At 43.0% G+C, this 21,816-nt stretch overlaps 1 pseudogene; it reads right to left on the bottom strand.

The window, feature by feature from the left end:
• Positions 1-4,690: 4,690 nt before the first annotated feature.
• Positions 4,691-21,526, bottom strand: LOC129677660 (nuclear RNA export factor 2-like; annotated as a pseudogene).
• Between the last annotated feature and the right edge of the window lie 290 nt (positions 21,527-21,816).

Here is a 21,816-nt window from a genome sequence, read left to right as displayed (position 1 = left end):
GGGAAACAACACCCTTCACAATAGCCACAAAGGACATAAAGTACCTTGGTGTAACTCTAAACAAGCAAGTAAAAGACTTGTATGAAGAGAAAAAAAAAAGCCTTCCAGTCTCAGAAGAAAGAAATAGAAGATATCAGAAGATGGAAAGATCTCCCATGCTCACGCCTTGGCATGATTAACATAGTAAAAATGGCCATCTTACCAAAAGCAATCTACAGATTCAATGCAATTCCCATCAAATTGCCAACACAATTCTTTACAGGCCTTGAAAGAAAAATTCTCAACTTCATAGGGAATAACAAGAAACCCAGAATCACTAAAACATTCTTCTACAATAAAAGATCTTCTGGAGGTATCTCCATCCCTGCTCTCAAGCTATTATAGAGCAATAGTAATAAAAACTGCATGGTACTGGCATAAAAACAGAATGGTGGATCGATGGAATCAAATAGAAGACCCAGAAATAAAACCACAAACTTATGGACACCTAATTTTTACAAAGATGCCAAAACTATATCATGGAAAAAAGATAGAATCTTCAACAAATGGTGCTGGTCTAACTGGCTATCCATATGTAGAAAAATGCAAATAGATACATACTTATCACCCTGCACAAAACTAAAGTCGAAGTGGATTAAAGACCTCAATGTAAAACCAGACACATTAAACCTGTTAGAAGAAAAAGTGGGTAAGAACCTTGAACTCATCTGATCAGGAGACAATTTCATGAACAGAACACCAACAGCTCAGGCTCTAAGATCTACAATTAATAAATCGGAACTCATGAAACTGAAAAGCTGCTGTAAAGCAAAGGACACTGTCAACAAAACAAAACAGCAGCCTACAGATTGGGAAAGAATCTTCACCAATCATATATCTGACAGAGGACTCATATCCAGAGTATAAATCTGATTGGCCTGCTCTTTGATCACCTCCCCCTGAGGGGGGAGCAGCCTTACCAGGCCACGGTAGAGGACAATGCAGCCACTTTTGATGAGAACTGATAGACTAAGATCAGAAAGGAGAGGAGAACCTCCCCTATCAGTGGACTTGGGGAGTGGCATGCATGCAGAAAGGGGAGGGAGGGCGGGATCGGGAGGGGAGGAGGGAGGGGCTTATGGGGGGATACAAAATGAATAAAGTGTAATTAATAAAAAATTAAATATATATATATATATATATATATATAGAGAGAGAGAGAGAGAGACATAAAAAAACGATTCAAGAAGATAAACAGCAAGAAATGTAGGAATCCAATTAAAATATGGGGCACAGAGCTAAACAGAGAATTCTCAATAGAAGAATATTGAAAGGCAGAGAAACACATAAAGAAATGCTTAACATCTTTAGCTATCAGGGAAATGCAAATATAAATGACCCTGAGATTTCACCTTACACCCATCAGAATGATTAAGATCAAAAACTCATGTGAGAACACATGTTGGAGAGGATGTGGAAAAAGGGGACCCCTCCTCCATTGCTGGTGGGAATGTAAACTTGTGCAACCACTTTGGAAATCAATCTGGTACTTTCTCAGATAATTAGGAATAGGGCTTCCTCACAATCCAACTATACCACTCCTAGGCAAATACATGCTCAAGTACACAACAAGGACATTTGCTCAATCACGTTCCTAGGAGCTTTATTTGTAATAGCCAGAATATGGAAACAAACCAATTGTTCCTCAGTTGAGGAATGTATATAGAAATTGTAGTACTACTCAGCAATTAAAAACAAGGAAATCATGAAATTTTCAGGTAAATGGTGGGAACTAGAGCAGTTCATCCTGAGTGAGGTATCCCGGAAGCAGAAAGACATATATGGTATATACTCACTTACAAGTGGATATTAGACATATAATATAGGATAAAATATAAAAATCTGTACACATAATGAAGCTAATCAAGAAGGAGGACCCTGGGTAAGATGCTCAGATTTCGTTTAGAAAGGCACATGGGATGGACATTGGAAGAGGGAAAAAACAGGGAACAGGACAGTAGCCTACCACAGAGCGCCTCTGAAAGACTCTACCAAGGAGGGGATCAAAGCAGATGCTGAGACTCATAGCCAAACTTTGAGCAGAGTGCAGGGAATCTTATAAAAGAATGGGGAGACAGAAAGACCTGGAGGGGACAGGAGCTCCACAAGGAGAGCAATAGGACCAAAAAATCTGAGCACAGTTGTCTTTTTCTGAGACTGGTACTCCAAACAACGACCATGTGTAGAGATAACCTAGAACCCCTGCACAGGTGTAGTCCATGGTAGTTCAGTATCCAAGTGGGTTCAATAATAATGGGAAAAGGGACTGTCTCTTACATGAACTGATTGGCCTGCTCTTTGATCACCTCCCCCTGATGGGGGAGCAGCCTTACCAGGCCACAGAGGAAGACAATGCAACCAGTCCTGATGAGACCTGATAGACTAGGGTTAGATGGAAGGGGAGGAGGACCTCCCCTATCATTGGAATGGGGAAGAGGCATAGAAGAAGAGAGAGGAAGGGTGGGGTAGGGAGGGGATAAGGGAGGGGGCTACAGCTGAGATACAAAGTGAATAAACTATAATTAATAAAAAATAAATTAATTAAAAAATAAGCCAGAGTTAAGAAAAAAAAGAACTTCAGACCAATTTCGCTTATGAACATTGACGTAAAAATACTCATTAAATACTTGCAAACCAAATCCAAGAACACATTAAAGATTTCATACACCATGACCAAATAGGCTTCATCCCAGGCACGCAGGGGTGGTTCAACATGTGAAAATCCATAATGTAATCCACCATATAAACAAACTGAAAGAAAAAAACCCAACAAAACATGATCATCTCTTTAGATGCCAAAAATGCATTTGAAAAAATCCAACAGCTATTCATGTTTAAAGTATTGGAGATACCTCACTCAGGATGTTCTTTTCTAGATCCCACCATTTGCCTGCAAATTTCATGATTTCCTTGTTTTTAATTGCTGAGTAGTATTCCATTGTGTAAATCTACCACAGTTTCTGTATCCATTCCTCCTTTGAGGGATACCTGGATTGTTCCCAGGTTCTGGCTATTATGAATAAAGCTGCTACAAACATGGTTGAGCAAAGGTCTTTGTTGTGTACTTGATCATCTTTTGGATATATGCCTAGGAGTGGTACAGCTGAATATTGAGGAAGCACTATTCCTAATTGCCTGAGAAAGAGCCAGATTGATTTCCAAAGTGGTTGTACAAGTTTACATTCCCACCAACAATGGAGGAGGGTATCTCTTTCTCCATGTCCTCTCCAGCATGTGTCATCACTTGAGTTTTTGATCTCAGTCATTCTGATTGGTATAAGGTGAAATCTCAGGGTCTCTCAGGGTCGTTTTGATTTGCATTTCCCTGATGACTAAGGACGTTGAGCATTTCTTTAAGTGTTTCTCTGCCATTCTATATTACTCTACAGAGAATTCTGTTTAGCTCTGTACCCCATTTTTTAATTGGATTGCTTGATTTGTTGCTTTTTAACTCCTTTAGTTCTTTGTATATTCTGGATATTAGTCCTCTGTCAAATAAACGGTTAGTGAAGATCCTTTCCCAGTCTGTAGGCTGTCATTTTGTTCTGACAACAGTGTCCTTTGCTTTACAGAAGAGTTTTAGTTTCATGAGGTCCCATTTGTTGAATGTTGCTCTTAGAGCCTGTGCTGGTGGTGTTCTATTCAGGAAGTTGTTTCCCGTGCCAATGAGTTCTAGGCTCTTCGCTACTTTTTCTTCTAATAGATTTAATGTGTCTGGTTTTATGTTGAGGTCTTTGATCCACTTGGACTTTACTTTTGTGCATGCAAATGGTATGATCTAGAAAAGATTATCCTGAGTGAGGTATCCCAGAAGCAGAAAGACACACATAGTATATCTCACTTATAAGTGGCTACTAGACCTATAAGATACGATAAACATACTAAAATCTGTACACTTAAAGAGGCTAAACAAGAAGGAGGACCCAGGGCAAGATGATTAATCCTCACTTAGAAAGACAAATGGGATGGACATTAGAAGTAGGAGAAAACAAGAAACAGGACAGGAGCCTATCATAGAGGGCCTCTGAAAGACTCTACCTAGCAGTTTATCAAAGCAGATGCTGAGACTCGTAATCAAACCTTGGGCAGAATGCAGGGAATCATATTAAAGAAGGGGGATTTAGTAAGACCTGTAGAGGATAGGAGCACCAGAAGGACCAAATATATCTGGGCACAGGGGTCTTTTCTGAGACTGTATCTCCAACCAAGGACCATGTATGGCTATAACCTAGAACCCCTGCTCAGACATAGCCCATGGCAGCTCAGTATCCAAGTGGGTTTCTCTAATAAGGGGAACAGGGACTGTCTCTGACATGAACTCTGTAGCTGGCTCTTTGACCTCCCCTCCCCCAAGGGAGGAGCAGCCTTGCTAGGCCACAGAGGAAAACAATGCAGACAGCCCTGATGAGACCTAGGGTCTCATGTACTAGGGTCAGATGGAAGAGGAGGAGGACCTCCCCTATCAGTGGAGTTAGAGAGGGGCAGGGAGGAGATGAGGGAAGGTGGGTGGGGATTGGGATTGGGATTGGGAGGAGATGAGGGAGGGGACTACAGCTGAGATACAAAGTGAATAAACTGTAATTAATATAAAAAATAAAAATTTGGGAAAAATGTATATGGACAAGAGGAAGATGACATCCTTCAGCTCGTATTACGTCATTTGTTTGAAGAATTCCTTTGGGATCTTGCTCTTGGTCTAGAACAATGGAGATGGGATGTCAGAAGCGCCCAGTGACCCAAGTTCTATCCCTTGGTCACCTAGACTCCATCTTGCTGAAGGCTCAGAAATACCCATCTGTGACTCATTTGATTCCCAGAACTCACTTAGAGCATAGGGAAGGCCTCAGCAGCTCTGGTATAGTCCTACTTGTTGTCCTCAAGGTACTTGAGGTAGGAGAAGGACATTATTACCACAGGGTAGATGCACTGGTCACAAATGCCACCACTTAACCTATGCTACACATTTTCTGTGATATGTGTGTAAGATTTAGCACCATAATAATAGTGGAGAAAGACCTGGTAGAACTCAGGGGAATCCAAAGCAGTAACAGGGTGTTCCTAAGAGCAGTGAAACTTAATATCTATCCATCATTCCTTTTAAAAGAGAAGCTCAAGAATATCAGAAATAGAAATTCGAAAACAAATTCTCCCCCATAATTTTTATACTAAAATGTATGACATATCTCAGGATGTTCCCTATTTCAAGTGCATATCCCCAGTCATTTTTTTTTTTTAGTATATGCACAAAACTCTGTGACAATCCCAGTTCCAGAACTGCTCTGTTGCTCTTTAAGTGCTAAAGCATAGTCCCTACTCTCCCATGTCTCCCAGGTCCTGGTAACTTCTACTGAGCTTTCAATCACTACCAACTTTCCCATCCTAAATATTTTTAATAAATGGCCTTTAACAAATAAAATGGACTTAGGCGATTGTCTCCATTCACTTAGCCTAATAGTTCCAAGTTTCAAACATGTCAGAGTATGTATCAGGTCCATATTCACGATTATTGCTGATCACTATCACCCTGTGATATGTACCATATTTATGTAACCATTCATCTGCAAGAAGACAGTTGAGTTGTTTTGCCTACTATAAATAACACTGCTATAAACATACAAGTTTTGGACTAAATACGTTTCTGCTATTTGCTGTCTGTACTTTGCAGTGGGATTATTAGGCCATGTGGCAACTCTATGGTTACATTTTGAGAAATAATATGACATACCCAACCCTCAACTCACCCCAATTCTCCTTCTTTTCCTCCCCCCTCTCTATTTCTGTTTCTCACTGTGTCTGGGTCTCTCTCTCTGTATGATTTAGTAATCTCCTATGCATCTCTTAATCCAACAAGGAAGGGGGTCCTCAAGATCAACCATGACATTCTGATTTACATTTCTCTAATGATTAATAGTGATGAGAGAAAAATTATGTGTTTGCTGGTCATTGCATATCTTCTTCAGAGGAACAAATGTCTGTTCAAATCCTTTCCCCAGTCTCAGTTGTGTCATTTGCCTTTTTACTGTTGTCTACTAAGTATTCTTCCTGTATTCTTATGTGTTCTGCATTCCGTTCTCACATTCTGTCTCATGCCTTTGCACTTTACTGACAGCAATGGGGGATACACCGATTTTTAATGAATACCAATTTGGCAGCTTTCCTTTGGCTGCTTGGGCTTTTGGTGTCACAACAATTCAAAGAATCCATGAGACCAAGAGCTGGTTCTTTGAGAAAATCACCCCTTATCTAACCTAACTAAAATGCATGAGAGACACTATCCAAATCAGCAAAATCAGAAACGAAAGGGGGGCATAATAACAGACACTGAGGAAATCTAAAATTAGGTCTTACTTCAAGAGCCTGTATGCCACAAAATTTGAAAATCTAAATGAAATGGCATCACCAACAATATTTGGCTGAATAATTCAAGGCCATAAAGATTTATACCTACGTTTTGTTCTTTGGGCATTGGAGTTTGAGTAACAATTTTGTATCCTCAGTCTATGCATGGCCAGTGTTTGTATCGGGTATGAGGGTGTAGGAAATCAAAATTTACTGTTTTTGACAGGAACATCCAGTTCTCTCAGTACCCTATGTTCAAAAGATATTATTAGTTTCTATGGTAATGTGACAGTTGAACAGCCTTGGTAATAATCAACTGTCCATCAGTGTGAGGGTTTCTTCTGTATGGGCCCAATAACCCTGTAGCACTGATGCAAACGCCACATAGCCATATTCAATGGAGATTTGCAGCTGGATTTTGAAGTGGGAAGTGTGCCTCTTTTTACTTTGTTTCTTCACATTTGAAGCTGTTGGGAGTAATGCCTGTACACTGCATTTCCACATGAACGTCAGGATCACCTTGTCAATTTAAAACTGTTTAAATTTGAGGTTATTTTATGGATCTATGAGTGATTTGTCCATGTGCATACCTGCATGTATCCACTGAAGCCATAAAAGTGTTGGATCCCTTGAAACTGGAGTGACAGACATCTGTGAGATGCCATGTTGCTGGTGAGAATTGATCTTGAATCCTCAGGCTTATTAAATACCCTTAAGTGCTGAGCCAACTGTCTGTCAGTTTTTGCAAAGAAACCAGTTGGTACTTTGAGAAAGATTTCAAAGTAAGTGAAGATTTCCCTGGATAGTACTGGTAATGCCATATCTGTGAACATGGAGATTACTTTGTCATTATTTAGGTCTTCTTTCATTTTTTTTAGTAACTTTTTTTTATTAATTACACTTTATTCATTTTGTATCCCCCCATAAGCCCCTCCCTCCTCCCCTCCCGATCCCATCCTCCCTCCCCTTTCTGCATGCATGCCACTCCCCAAGTCCACTGATAGGGAAGGTCCTCCTCTCCTTTCTGATCTTAGTCTATCAGTTCTCATCAAAAGTGGCTGCATTGTCCTCTTCTGTGGCCTGGTAAGGCTGCTCCCCCTTCAGGGGGAGGTGATCAAAGAGCAGGCCAATTAGATTATGTCAGAGGCAGTCATTTTTTTTAAGACACATTTTTCAGCTATGATTGTATGAGCTGGGAGAGGGACGCAGATGTGGGTATGGGTGAGTACACACAGATGCATGTTCCAGAGAGTGCAGGTACATGAGCACAATGGTGCATGTGTGGAGGCCATAGGGCCATTCATGTGGTGTGTGGTCCTGACACTTGTACAGCAAGCGATTCTACACATAGACACATCTCTCCCACTCCCTTTTGGTACATTTGTGGTGAAGTATTTTACTCTTTTGGATGCTGTTCTAAATGATCTTGCTTTTCCAAATTCACTCTTTGGTCATTTGTTGCAAGTATACAGAAATGCAATTGGTATCTGTACATTAATCTTACATCCTTCAAACATGCTGACCTTGCTTATTTAGGGGTTTAATGTAATGAATTCTTTTGGACTTTCCATTTGAGAAATGGACTATCTTTAAAAATTCTTTACCTCTACTATTACAAAATCTGACCTTCTTTTTTTCAGTGTGCTTCCCCAACTCACTTTTTAAGGAGCAGAAGTAAATATAAACACATTTTGCTTTTTACATGTTGTGTGAGATCCATTATTCTTTCCAACTCCAGCCCCACTACCATCCTGTCCACATTTATAGCACTCACTGACTTCTGAGGTCACTCAAGTTCAACCCCAACTCAGTGAAGAAAGCCTGCGCCATTCTTTGCTGCTCTTGAGAAAGGAGGAGCTTGAAGGTAAAGCATGATGTGGGCAAGGGTATGGTAAAGGCACCCTAGATCTCAGCAGGGCTTGGATTCATCACAAAAAGTTAGTCATTGGCAATGCAAAGGCTAGAGGAAAACCAGTCCCTGAGCCAACTGGACAGGTGAACAATCCCCTCACTGACCCAGACAGGATCCTCTTTAACCTGTACTACTCAGCATCTGGATTCTTCCTATGCGCCTGTGTGGACTTCCTAGTGAAATATTTTGCTGATGTCCCGAGAACACCACCTCCTTCAAAGAACTGTCTACCAGCTTCACTGGATTTGGAGATTTAACCCCCATGCATTTAGCCTACACAGTAGAAAAAGGATCTGGTTACCCTCATTTACCATTTTCAGAGGAAGAATCAGTCTCCTAGAGAGATGAGTTAATTGGGCCTAGGTGACAGTGGCTGTTAGGGTCAGGAAGTAAACTGGTATTCTAATCCTGGAGCTCCTCTTAACTGCTAGGCTATAATGCATAGGCTATACTGCTCCTTGGATCTACCTTTTGCTCTTCCAATATACTGAAACTACCCCCCCCCAATTCCCAGGGAACAGTACTACCACACTCTCACACTGCTGGCACCAGGATGGGGTGAGAGTGGCAATCCACAACACAGCACTTACTCTGAACTGTTGCCATAGGTAACAATGAAGGTCTGAGTGAAGGCATTAACACATCCTTGAGAGCTGCTCTCCACTTCAAGGACAAGAAACATTAAAGCATTCTTAGAGTTACACATGTTTTGCATACTCACAGAACATTCCTCAGTCAGGGTCTTATGTTGAATGGGTCCAGGACCTACTATTATCTTGGAGTCAGGTATCTGTGATGGGAATGGGGAGAGGGCCAGGCAAAAAGAGGAACAACCCACTCCTATTGATTGGTCTCCTGCCATATTCTGGACCTTGTGAAAAATAAGTTCCAATGTTTACTTGGGCTGTTTCATGTCTGTCTTGGGTGGGGTGTCATTTAGCATCATTTGCAAATGGGGAAATGCAGAGGTTAAGCAACTGGCCCAAAGTAACAGTGTAAGGATCTGGAATGAGAGCCAACAAACCCTACAACCTGTGTGCCCTCCCTGACCCAGGAGCTGTGGCGCAGACAGGCACAGACCTCACTTGTTCAGACCAGGATGGTGTGTGGGCAGGGTTCTGCGGGCAGAAGAGCACAAGAGAAAAGACACGCAATAAGGAGAGCTGGGGGAATGCTGAGAGTCACACATCCATGTCAGGAAGGAAGAAGGGATCTAGGAGAGGGTTCTACAAATACTCAACTTCCTTGAACAGCCCACTAACAGAGAAGCAGATCATCATTCCTGAAAGGGAAACACAACGTGATCTCAGGGTCCTGCTTAACTTTCTAATCACATAGGAACATGGCTCAGTGCCGAAGATGGTGCTCACCATATGGAAACAGATGTCTACCTGGAAAGAACTGAAGGCTTGCAGGATTTTGCACGATGCTGTGAGACAGTCCATAGTGTCATGTTTTGTGCTCTTCAGCAGCTGCCTCTGAATGTCTATAGAGGAGTGAAGAAGCAAAGATCAGGGACTTGTTTATTATGCACTATGATCATCTCCTTCACATCCCAAGTTCATGAACTCTACCAGGCATTCCTTATCACACAGTTACAGAACTCCTTGGAATTCTTCATATCCCTTTCATATTTGAAGTAGCCAAATAAGGCTCTCCTAGGAGAAAAGAATCTTACGCGAGGAAGCCAGGCAGTGCAGATGCTTCCTGGGAGTCAGTTGTGTCTACTTGGTTGTAGGAGTGGGAGGTAGATTAACATGCTCCAGAACAGAACATGAGCTATGATACTCACAGATCTGGATCACTGGGGTTGAAGACAATGGTCAGTGAGAAGCAGGCCTGGTCACGGCAAGCACTGAGGAAACCCTGTTGCTCTCCATAGTCATCGATCAAGTAGTACCTATTGGGTGTGGAAGTGGATAAAACTGTTTACTTAAAAAGGCCTGTGAGCAGACCTGTGCTAAGGTGGTCCAACCTAGCAAGCTCCTTCCCTTCCTTGAGGTCCCATGTGCACTTACTCCTACAGGAATTGGCATACTTGCTTCTTTATGACCTCAGAGCCCTTGAAACTTTCCTAGACTACAAGGCCATGGTAGATGATGCTTCTACTAAGCTTTACTGGGGACACCATAAATCTCTCTTGCTTGCAGGGCTTCATTAAACGGGGCTCTTCAGTGTCCATTACAGTTGAAAGTGGTAACTTCCTGCCATCCTGAAAAAAGGAACAGAAGGCTGGGAATGCATGCCAGGGGGGTAGTACTGGATGTCCATGAAGAGGAGGAGATACAAGGTGAAACCTAGACTCAGAGACCACGTGTAAAGGGACCATGAAATTCCCTGGGCTGTGAGATTAAAGAGGGTGTTTGAATTGTGGGGTACTGTAAACCTCTATCATTTGTGGTTTATAGGAGTGGGTCTCTCTGTGTGTGTGTGGCTGTATGTGCCATGTAGTTTGTTTGTGTGTGTATACTTATGGGACAACACTCAGATTAGTTTTTTTGGAATCCAAGACATTGAAAATAGATGGCTGTCCTAGGCAAAAACATAACCTAGGCAAGATATAAACAGGCTGGGATTGAGTGTGGAGGTCATTTTTGTGAGGAAGATATGACAGTGATTAAGGCAGGAATATACCAGGTGTGACAATTCCTGGAAATAGTCTTGGACTGCACTGTTCAAAAGCAAAAGCCACAGAAGTGATTGAAAGTTCAGATTTGGGCAGTTCTCCCCTGCCCCATTCCACCATTGGTGCTCCCTCCAGTTCTCTTGCAACCACTTGCCCACTTCCCAATACCTGGGTAGCTCCCACCTACAATGCACTGGTCCCCTTCACCAGGGCCACAAAAAGCCACATTGGGAGCCCAGACTACAGGGATTCCTTCCTCTCCCTGCCTCCCTTCCCTTTCTGAGAATCTCCAGAGAAGGCCTGCCCACTTTGAAAGGTGTCCAGGATTCTTCCAGATGTTGAGAGATGAAGAGAGAGCCAGGAATCAGGATGAAGAAAGGAGATGTCATGGGGTGGTAAATGGTGACACAAAAGGAATGAGGGGCAAGGGAGATATGTGAGAGACAAGAGAGAAGAGGCAAAGGCAACAGAGGAAGCAATTAAAAGGGAATAAGAGATTCTGGTCTGGTGTAGCAGATGAAGGTAGCAGGAGAGAAAGAGACTCACCTTCTGCTGCCTTTTCCTTTACTTGTGCCTGGCTAGCCCAGGGTCTCAAAGAAGGAATGAAAACATTCATGCTACTGAGTCAGGTACATACTGTTTCCTCAGTGAGATAGGGTCAACAAGCCTCCCTGGGGGCAAGAACCATTTTCCATAAGCTGAAGAAGTGGTGTGTGAATACCCACCTCAACCTGGGCTACATGGCCTATGGTCTTTCCCAAGGAATTAAGTTGCTTGTCTCAGGCAACCCAAGGCTCCTCTTATATGCTAGGTAGGTAGGATGGATGAGGAAGGTAGCTTGGTCCATAGGTAGGTTGAGAAGGGATGGAGGTCTCTAGGAGGCCAATCTTTTTCTTTCTACTCACCCTCTTTAGCCCTCTTTCTTCCCCTCCTGTTCCAGGAAGCCTTCAGCTCCCTGGTTATAGCCCACTCCTGGATCCCTGATTTAGAGAGCCAAAGTTTTGTCTCAAGGAAGACAGAGATTCCAGCAGTAGTCCAGAGGAAGGGATGTCCACGTCAGCATCACCCAGGACCTGAGCCCACTGCCTAGGGCACGACAACCTCTAGAGAAGCCTGGGACTCATGGGGGCAGGGGCATTCAGGAACAAAATATAGAGGCTCCTCTCAGGACTAGGGAGTAGGTACTGGTACTGTCGAGGTGCACAGCAGGGCCAGCTGAGGAGACTGAAAACTCACACAAGCTAAGGAAACAAAGCCCATGTTGGGTGAGGTGGGGCAGACAGGACAGAGCAAAGGAGGCCCGTGAGCAAGGTCTAGTGCAGAGACAGGGGAAAGAGCTGGCCCTGTGGTCCTCCCAGAGGACCTCCTCCCCTAGAGAGTCAGTCAGGCCACCAGGGGGCAGGCAGGGAGGTGTTGGCAGGTATGTATGTACCTTACCTAGGCAGTATGGTCTGGGAAGGTGCTACACAAGGGGTTGTCTTCTAGCCAGAGCTCTTCCAGCTTCAGCCCTTTCATCTTCTCCAACTCCCACTCTGTCTTTAGCTGAGAAAATGGGAGAGAACCGGCAAAGGTGCCCTTTTGTGGATGTAAACATGTTTTTGTTTTGATCCCAGGTATAGGATATGGGACTGATTCGGATTGTCCACAGCAGCAAACTATTTGCCTGGTGCAGGCGCTGAGAGGAGCCCTTTGCCAGCTGCAGATAGTTCAAATCTGAGGACTCATAGAAGGAATAAAGGCCGGATCCCAGAGAGAGAAAGGAGCTCTGAGAAAGAAAAAGGCTGCTGGCATTCCCCCAAGCTGCTCTTGATTGCTCTTGATGTAGTTTGATAAGAAAAAGTCAGCAATATCCTGAAAAGAAGATTGGACTTCCCCCAAGGAACCTGACAACCCTAACCAGCAGGAAGTAGCTAAAGAGAAATCTACCCTTTCTTGCCACTAATCTTTCTCTCCTACCTGGTGTTGAGGTGTTAGAAGGGATTAGTGTGGAGAATGGAGAAAGAGGCATTAAGAAACCCAAAATAAAATAGTATAAAAAGTAACACCTACAGTGTCCCAGGCAAAGACAGTCATCAGTGGTTCAGGACCCATGCTCCCCACACATGGGTTGCTTTGCTGGCCTAATGCTGTCAAGTACCACAGTCTATACTACGATCCAACCTCATCCTCAAGCTCTTCTTTTCACTATGTTTTTGGAGAGGTTCAGGATCTTGAGTTGGGGTGCCTTCTCTGCCACATCAAACTGGCTATCTAACTGGAACAGTTGTTGCTGCTCACATTCAAGGATAGCAGCTTTGGGGAATAAGAGTTAGAGTGATCCTTACTGTCAAGATCCTTGGAGGCATATTTGCCCTGCACTCCAACCTTTCCAGCCCCGCTCCCAAACATCAACACCTCAGAGAAATCCTCTGGAATGGTTTGAATGGTGGCAGCCATATAGTTTCTTTGATTCATAATCATGTCTATGTCATGAATCATCAAATCTTCAAGAAGAGGATAGAAAGGAATCAGAAGGTAGAGAGGGGTCTATCTGAACCAACCCCAGCACATACCTCTCCACAGGCTATGACATGTATATCTTCTTCCTAGCCAGACATACATACATTGCTGTCAGCCGTACCTGAGTCAAAATGGAGCTTTTGTAGGTACAGAGCATGCTAGAAAACATTGTATCTTTTTCTCATGGCCATCTGTAAAGACAGAGACACAGAGAGTAGCACTGTGGCATTGTGTGTCATCGTGTTGGGGACATCAGAGACTTCGGGGAAGGAGAGCTGTGTGTGGGAAGTGAACATACACCATGCTTACAGACTGCTTTACCTTTAGGTATTCCATTTGTTCTCCTGTGAACCTATGCTGCACAGAATAGGGTACATCTGAGGTAATGACAAAATAGGTATCTGTGGGGGAAAAGAGTGAAAATCAGGAACTCTAATCCCAGAGATTCTGTTCTCAGTCCCTGGCCTGTGTCCACCCATGCCAGAGCTAGGTACGGAGAATGCCTCCAGCACACACCTCTGCCAGTGCTCACCACACATCTCATAGCTGACATTCTTCAACACAAAGGCAACGCTAGCATCCCAGACAAAGAACTGGGTCCACTGTTGGTCACACTGGAACTACACAGAGGGAGATCAGAACTAGAAGGGCCACTGACCCCTTCGGGGTCCGTCTTCCTACTCCATCCCCCAAGCCGTCCCAGAAGACTTCACGGTCCTCTCTTACATCCACTGCTGTTAAGGGCATGCTGCAGAGGCTGTGGACAGATCTCACTAGCTGTTTCTTGTCAGACTTTCTCCCATATGGACTCTAAACTTACAAATAAGGAACAAGAGATAAGAGACATCATGGAATCTTGGAGGAGAGCAGACACAGTTCAAATGTTCTTTTTGTGACCTTCTAGCTGACTACAAAGATAAGGCCTCTGAAACAGTTCCTAGTTTTGTGCAAAAAAAGAAAAAAATTCTCCTAGACCTCCACTCTATTCACACAGTATCTCTTTTTCCTCCAGGTAACTGACTTGCTCACTGTGATCTTCCTTTTCTTGGATTTCAGAAAGGCCTAATGCAGATATCATTAAGACAATCACAACCTCGAACCAGATCACCAAAGTGGCATATTCTGTGACCTACCCGATTTCTCTCTTTTGAGGTTTATCATCTCTCCGTACTGTGATATGGATTTGGTCTTCATATGTTCTTCCTCTCTACTCTTACATCACACAGCATAAGGTGTGCTATGAGAGGGATAGGGACTGCCAATAAGTGCTAAGAAACTCTTGTATGTATCTTCCCTCACCTCCCTGGTAACACATGTACAGTTATGATTTCTCAGCCACAATGTCCACATCTACGGAACCCCAGATCTGAAGTTTCCCAGTGAGAGAAGATCATAGGGGAAGAGGAAGTGAAAGAGTTGTACAGTCCCAGGCCTGCTTACCTACTAACCAAGCTGCCTGGTCACTTACTATCTAAGTGATGGATTCCAGAAAACATCTCTCATATCCACATTTCCACCACAGCTCCAGGATTTTGAAGGCAGAAACATGTCCCCAGTATGTTCATAATGACCGGTCTTCTTGCCAGTATAACCCAGGAAAGAAACCCCATCTCTTTTACTTCCTAGAAGAACACACTAGTCACCACCATAACATTATGAAATAAGAAATGATGCAAGTTTAGGAAACTCATCTGTGATCCATTTACCACATACTACATGAGGTGGCACCATGGGAAGGTAATTAAAGTGCCAGTCTTCCCCAAAGGACCAATCACAAAAACCCAGTGGGCAAACTCCTGGCACAGTCACAGCAAATAGCTTGCAAGAAGAAGAGGCCATTTTGGGCCTTTTAAACACAGTACAACATTATTTATGAGAAACACTGGTTGGTGTACTTGGCCCATAGTTTACAACAGATGCAAAGCACATAGCAGGAAGCTGGCCTAACCTGGCCTTGTCCTGGGATTCTCTAATTAACACAAAGGTTTGAAAACCTACCCTTGCCTGCTCACTGCAACAATACAAACACTCACTGAACTGACTCTGCCACAGTTAACAAGCTCTACATTTCCTTGCTGTTGATGTACAAGCTTTACTGGAAGTGGAGAGTGTGGCAGTAACCTGTTGAACTGTCACCAGGTTACCTGATTGCCATCCACAGTGTTCTGGTTTGAGCTACTCCAATCACATATCTTCTCTGTCTGGCCTACAGTACTTTCAAACATGGAGGACTAATCTTCCTAAACCCCACACTTGTGTTACAAGGCCAGAAACAGAAACTGGAATGGTAAGTGTCAGACAAAATTTCCGATTGTACTGTAATCTGGCTGTTAGATTCTTAGTCTGAATTCACTAGAGTCCTAAAAATCATTGTTTGTAGTTGCATGTCTCCTAGGTGCTGAGGTATGTTCCACAAGCTAGAAGGGTCTCTTTTTTCACAAATGTTTCAAGGCAACTGAGAAATTAAGCTAGTGTATGCCTGTTCTTTGGTGGAACATTCTATGTATTCCATTTAGATCTCCTTACTCTATAAGGTTCTCAGTTCTTCTGGCTCCCTGCTGACTCTCTATCCAGCAACTCTAGTGTGTGGGTGTTGAAGGACTCACCACCATGGCATTAGGTATTTCTCCCTTCCTATTCACCAGCATTGTTTTGTGTACTCTGGGGCTCTTTTATTTGCTACACACACACACACACACACACACACACACACACACACACACACACCACTCAAAATTCTTTAGGATTTCTTCTGGGTTGTAGGAAGGCCCCACTTTGCCTATCATCAACAAGAGACAGTTTGTTTAGCAATGTAGCACTAGTAGTGTTGGTAAAGATTTCTCGGTGAAGCCCCTCTCTATTCAAATCCTGGAGTTGTTCCACCACCCTATTCCCCTCTCAACCTATACTCTCCCACAAGCTTTCCTCCTATACATTTGATTCAACAGCAGGTGGCAGCCTTGTAATGCTTTCTGTTTTCTGTTTCTTCACTGTTTTATTATAGCTTTGCTTTTCCCTGGATTATGCCAAGGTTACATTTGCTTTTTGCCAAGCTAACTAGGTCCCTCTTCTACAGAACAGGAAGAGTGCTTTGGTTTTGTAAGGCAAATATTAAGTCTTGCCTCACCCTCCCCTCAAAGTCTTGCAACTAGGTATTGAAGTCCATCCTGTTAGAAGATCTGTGAGTCTATGATATCCAAGCAAAACAAAACAAATAGCAACCAAAGACAGCTTTATACATGGCATTAGGTGAATGTTAGCAAACCAAATCATTTTCCTGGAAGTTCAGAAAGCACAAGAAATCCTCGGTTGGAGATGGGGCAGTAACAGGAGGTGGCATAGTAGAGCCACTTTCTCCTAGTCCTGGGAGCCTGAAATTGCACATTTCACATATGACCCCAGAAAGAGTTGAGAACTGTGGCGAACTGAAGAAAATAGCAGACAGTGAGAAACCAGATAAAAATTAGATGTTCTGGGTGCATAGCATCCATACATGGAGAAGGATAATTCTGAAGACTGCTTCCAAAACATGGCTACTGTGGGGTTGAGGAAATTTGAGCTGCCTAATAATCATAGCACCAGATCCTATCTTTTGCAAGGCCTTCTATGGTGAATCACAGAACACAGAGGGAATAAAGTGAACAGCTGCAGATGAACTCTATGGAGAGGGACACTGAGGACAACATAAGCATTGGTACCTATCTACTTACTGACTGCCCTAGTTCCTTATCCCTGACTAGTGGAGGTGCCAACAGAATCAAAAGTGATAGATAGCAAATATATATATATATATATATATATATATATATATATATATATATATATATGTATGTATGTATATCAAAGAGATAGTCTAGTGGTTAGGAGCACTTGCTTTTCTTGCAGAAGACCTGGGTTCAGCTTCCAGCACCCACTTCAGTAAACTTCAGCTCCAGGGATCCTGGCACCCTCTTCCAGCCTCTGATGACACCTGAAAGCATGTGGCACACACACACACACACACACACACAAGCAGGGAGGCAAGTACACACAGGTATGCATCCATAAAAAGTGAACAAAAACATTAAAAATATTTAATAAATCAGATAGTCCACTTACCCGCAAGCTTTCTTATGCATTAGCTGTTCCTACAACACAAAAGTAACAGTGAACCTCTTTCAGGACACCATGAGTGTTTTTCAGCTCCTGACTGTGTCATTCTGAGCTCCGTCTGCAGTACTGCCAGGCTGCTGAGGACAAGCACCTCTGCTACAGTAGGATGAGACTAAGGAGATAGATGGTCCAACATTTGAGCTGCAGCAACAACAATTTCTTGGTTTGGAGCACAATGAAGACTTATTACCTCCCCACAGAAGTCCCATGAAAATTAGGCCCAGTGTTAGGTCTCAAGCTTGGGGCAAATGATTACAGTGATTATTTAACATATCAAAGCTGACACTGTCTACCAGTTTCTCCCAGCATCCTTCAGTCTCTATTTGTTACCAGGCCCTCCTGGCTGGCATATCCCAACCCTTACCCTAATTTCTTCAGCCTAGGCTCTGAGAGTCCCTTCCCTTAGCTGCCCTTCCTTATATAATTCAGTCACTTTGCTTATCTGTGGTTGCTTTGGCACTGTTGTGGATATAAGAAACACCTGGGTCTGGCAGGATACTAGAACATATACATATAGGAAGAAGACAAAGTCAACCAGGTTATGGAGAAAATTTTTTTAGGTGTACATTTAAAACTTTTGGGAGAGCGAACAGAGGTGGAAGGTTTGGATTAAAGAGATTTGCACATGGGAACCTCCATTCACCTGAGGGAACTTCCATTTACCCAATCACTAGCAGTAATTTAAAAGGCTTTGCTTTGTATCTATCATCTAAGGAAATTGAGGCTAAGTTTGGTTACAGAAGTGTGTATGCTTAGAGGCCCTTAAAGCAGGCACTAGGTGTAGAAATCTGAAATTTTCCGCAAGACATGCCCAAGGATAATCTGGAGGAATGGACAAATGGACTATTCCCATTGGGCAGGTAGGAGTCAGTGCCCTGTCAAGGTGCCCTGAGAACAAGGTTTGACTCAGTAGATTGGTACAATCTGTTCCAACAGCTCATCAGCATTGGCCAGAGACCAAGGGCACAGTTGCCCATAGCAGACACGGTTTACCTACTGCTAGGATTTTCATAGACAAGCAAGATGGGGAGGGAGAGAAACAGTGCCAGTAGAGGGAAAATCTTACCCAAGGGAGAAGATGGTCCTAGATGAAGGATTTGATGTAGGTTGTCTGTAGCGGTAGGAAGCATTTGCCCCAATGAGAAGTGAAGACTCATCAAAATAGCTGGTGTTGGGTGTACAAAAGTAGCAATCAGTAGCCAGGAATTGATACCATCCAGAAGGGAAGAGTCACCGACCAGCTGGTGTTGGATGTAGGAATGTAGCAATCAAGTAGCCAGGAAAGGGAAGTCCCAAAACCAGGGAAAGGGGAAAAATACCATACTTTGAGATAGGCAATAGGTGCAGTACTTACTGGAGCCCAATTGACCTGAGAGGTGGATTTCCTGCAACTTACAAGAATTAGTTTTAAGGAGATAAAACTTTATGCATGTTAGCATCATGATTGTAATATGCAGTGAAATATACATTACGGAAAAAGGAACTAGACATACACATTGGTGTTAACAGCATAAGTATTCTTTTTTTAACTTTTATTTTTTTCTTATTAGTTACATTTTGTTAACTCTGTATCCCAGCTGTATCCCGCTCCCTCATTCCCTCCCAATCTCCCTCCCTCATCTCCACCGTGCCGCTTTCCAAGTCCACTGATAGGGGAAACCTCCTCCCCATTCATCTGACCTTGTTTTATCAGGTCTGCAAAGTCCTCCTCTGTGGCCTAACAGGACTGCTCCTCCCTTGGGGGGTGGGGAGGTCAAAGAGCCAGCCACTGAGTTCCTGTTAGAAATAGTCCTTGTTCTCCTTACTATGGGAAACCAATTGGTTACTGAGCTACCACGGGCTACATCCGAGCAGAGGTTCTAGGTTATATCCATACATCGTCCTTGGTTGAATGTCAGTCTCAGAAAAGACCCTGTGCCCAGATATATTTGGTCCTTGTGGAGCTCCTATCCTTTCCCCATCATACTAACTCCCCTTCTTTCATATGATTCCCTGTACTCTGCCAAAGGTTTGGTTATGAGTCTTAGTGTCTGCTTTGAAACACTGCTAGGTACAGTCTTTCAGATGCCTTCTGGGGTAGACTCCTGTCATACGTTCAATGCACATCCCATCTGTCTTTCTAAATGAGGATTGATCATCTTACCCATGTCTGCTCTCTTGATTATCATTTTTAGGTGTATAGATTTCATTATGTTTATCATATCTTATTGGTCTATATAAGCGAGTATATACCGTGTTTGTCTTTCTCCTTCTGGGATATTTCACTCAGAATGATCTTTTCTAGATCCGACCATTTGCCTGCAAATTTCATGATTTCCTCCTTTTTGATTGCTGAGTAGTATTCCATTGTGAAAAAATACCACAATTTCTGTATCCATTCCTCCGTTGATGGACATTTCGGTTGTTTCCAGGTTCTGGCTATTACAAATAAAGCTGCTATAAACATGGTTGAGCAAATATCCCTGTTGTGTACTTCAACAAATGGTGCTGGTCCAACTGGATGTCTACATGCAGAAAAATGAAAATAGATCCATATTTATCACCCTGCACAAAACTAAATTCCAAGTGGATCAAAGACCTCAACATAAAACCAGATACTCTAAATCTGTTAGAAGAAAAAGTGGCGAACAACCTAGAACTCATTGGCACAGGAGACAACTTCCTGAACAGAACTCCAAAAGCACAGACTCTAAGAGCAACAATCAATAAATGGGACCTCATGAAACTGAAAAGCTTCTGTAAAGCAAAGGACACCGTCATCAAAACAAAGCGACTGCCTACAGATTGGGAAAGAATCTTCACCAACCCTTTATCTGACAGAGGACTAATATCCAGTATATATAAAGAACTAAAGAAGCTGAAAAGCAGCAAACCAAGTAATCCAATTAAAAAATGGGGAACAGAGCTAAACAGAGAATTCCCCACAGAGGAATATCAAATGGCAGAGAAACACTTATAGAAATGCTCAAACTCATTAGCCATCAGGGAAATGGAAATCAAAACGACCCTGAGATTTCACCTTACACCCATCAGAATGGCCAAGATGAAAAACTCAAGTGACAACACATGCTGGAGAGGTTGTGGAGAAAGGGGAACCCTCCTCTACTGCTGGTGGGAATGTAAACTGGTACAACCACTTTGGAAGTCTATCTGGTGCTTTCTCAGCCAATTAGGAATAGTGCTTCCTCAAGACCCAGCTATACCACTGCTAGGTATATACCCAAAATTTGCTCAAGTACACAACCAGGATATAAGTATTCTTTAAGGTGAGCTCTGAAAAGGCAGAAGTCTTTCATGAAGTAGAAGGGACAAAAGCTCACTTGATCTTAACCTTTAGTATGATTACACATTATGGAGATTTAAAATCTTGAGCTTGGAACTGTGATAAGTGGGTGATATAGTAGAATGTTTTTGTATTAGAATTAGAATAATAAATCAGAGCTCTATTGATAAAGGTCAAAGTTCTGGGCAGTCAATATAACAGTAGCATAGCAACAGGAGGAAATATTAAGCATTTTTACCTATTTAGGATACCTTAAATCGTTAGATCTTGCAACCTTTATAACTTGCATTTACCAACCTTAAAACACTTTCTTAGACCTTCATACAACATTTTTCTTAGGCCTTGTTATCTAGTTTTTATTTATCATGAGGCATTGGTGAGACTGCTATGAACATTTATTGCCCATTGGCTAAAGGGATGGTAAAGGTTACGTCTGAGGCCTCTTTCTTCAGACTGGCAACAAAGCATATCATGTCTAGGACTGACAATAGCAACTCTAGGACTCAGGCTTAAGGCCTGGTCTCCTGTATATGAAGAGAACTAAGAAGGCATCTGAAGTCTCCCAAGACAGAATTTGGCAATATGTCTGTGGGGCCTGAGTGTGAGTCCATAACAGACCTGCAATGTTACCCTGAGGTGGGCGAGGGTGGTGGAGGTTGCTGACTCTAGGAGCCATTTGTCCTCCGCCAGGCCAAGGAGCTCGAAGGCTGGAAGTGTCTGTGGCTCTTGTGCTTATTGAGTCTCCATGGGCACAGAGGACAAGTATCCATGAGAGCATTTTGACTTCTGGAGGCCAGTCTTCCAGCAGGCAGTGTATGGCTTGTTGAGGCAGCCGTGGGACCAGCTACATTTGAAACAGTTACCTGACAGAGCTGACTTTAGGCTGTGCCCTGGCAGGATGGGGCATTGCAGACATCTTGTTTTCTGTGTGGGAATGCCGACAGCCTCAGAGCAGCAGCCAAGTTC

Source organism: Psammomys obesus, unplaced genomic scaffold (assembly GCF_907164565.1).
Source record: "Psammomys obesus unplaced genomic scaffold, mPsaObe1.curated_primary_1811, whole genome shotgun sequence".
NCBI lineage: Eukaryota > Metazoa > Chordata > Mammalia > Rodentia > Muridae > Psammomys > Psammomys obesus.
This window is presented reverse-complemented; position numbering and strand designations above follow the sequence as displayed.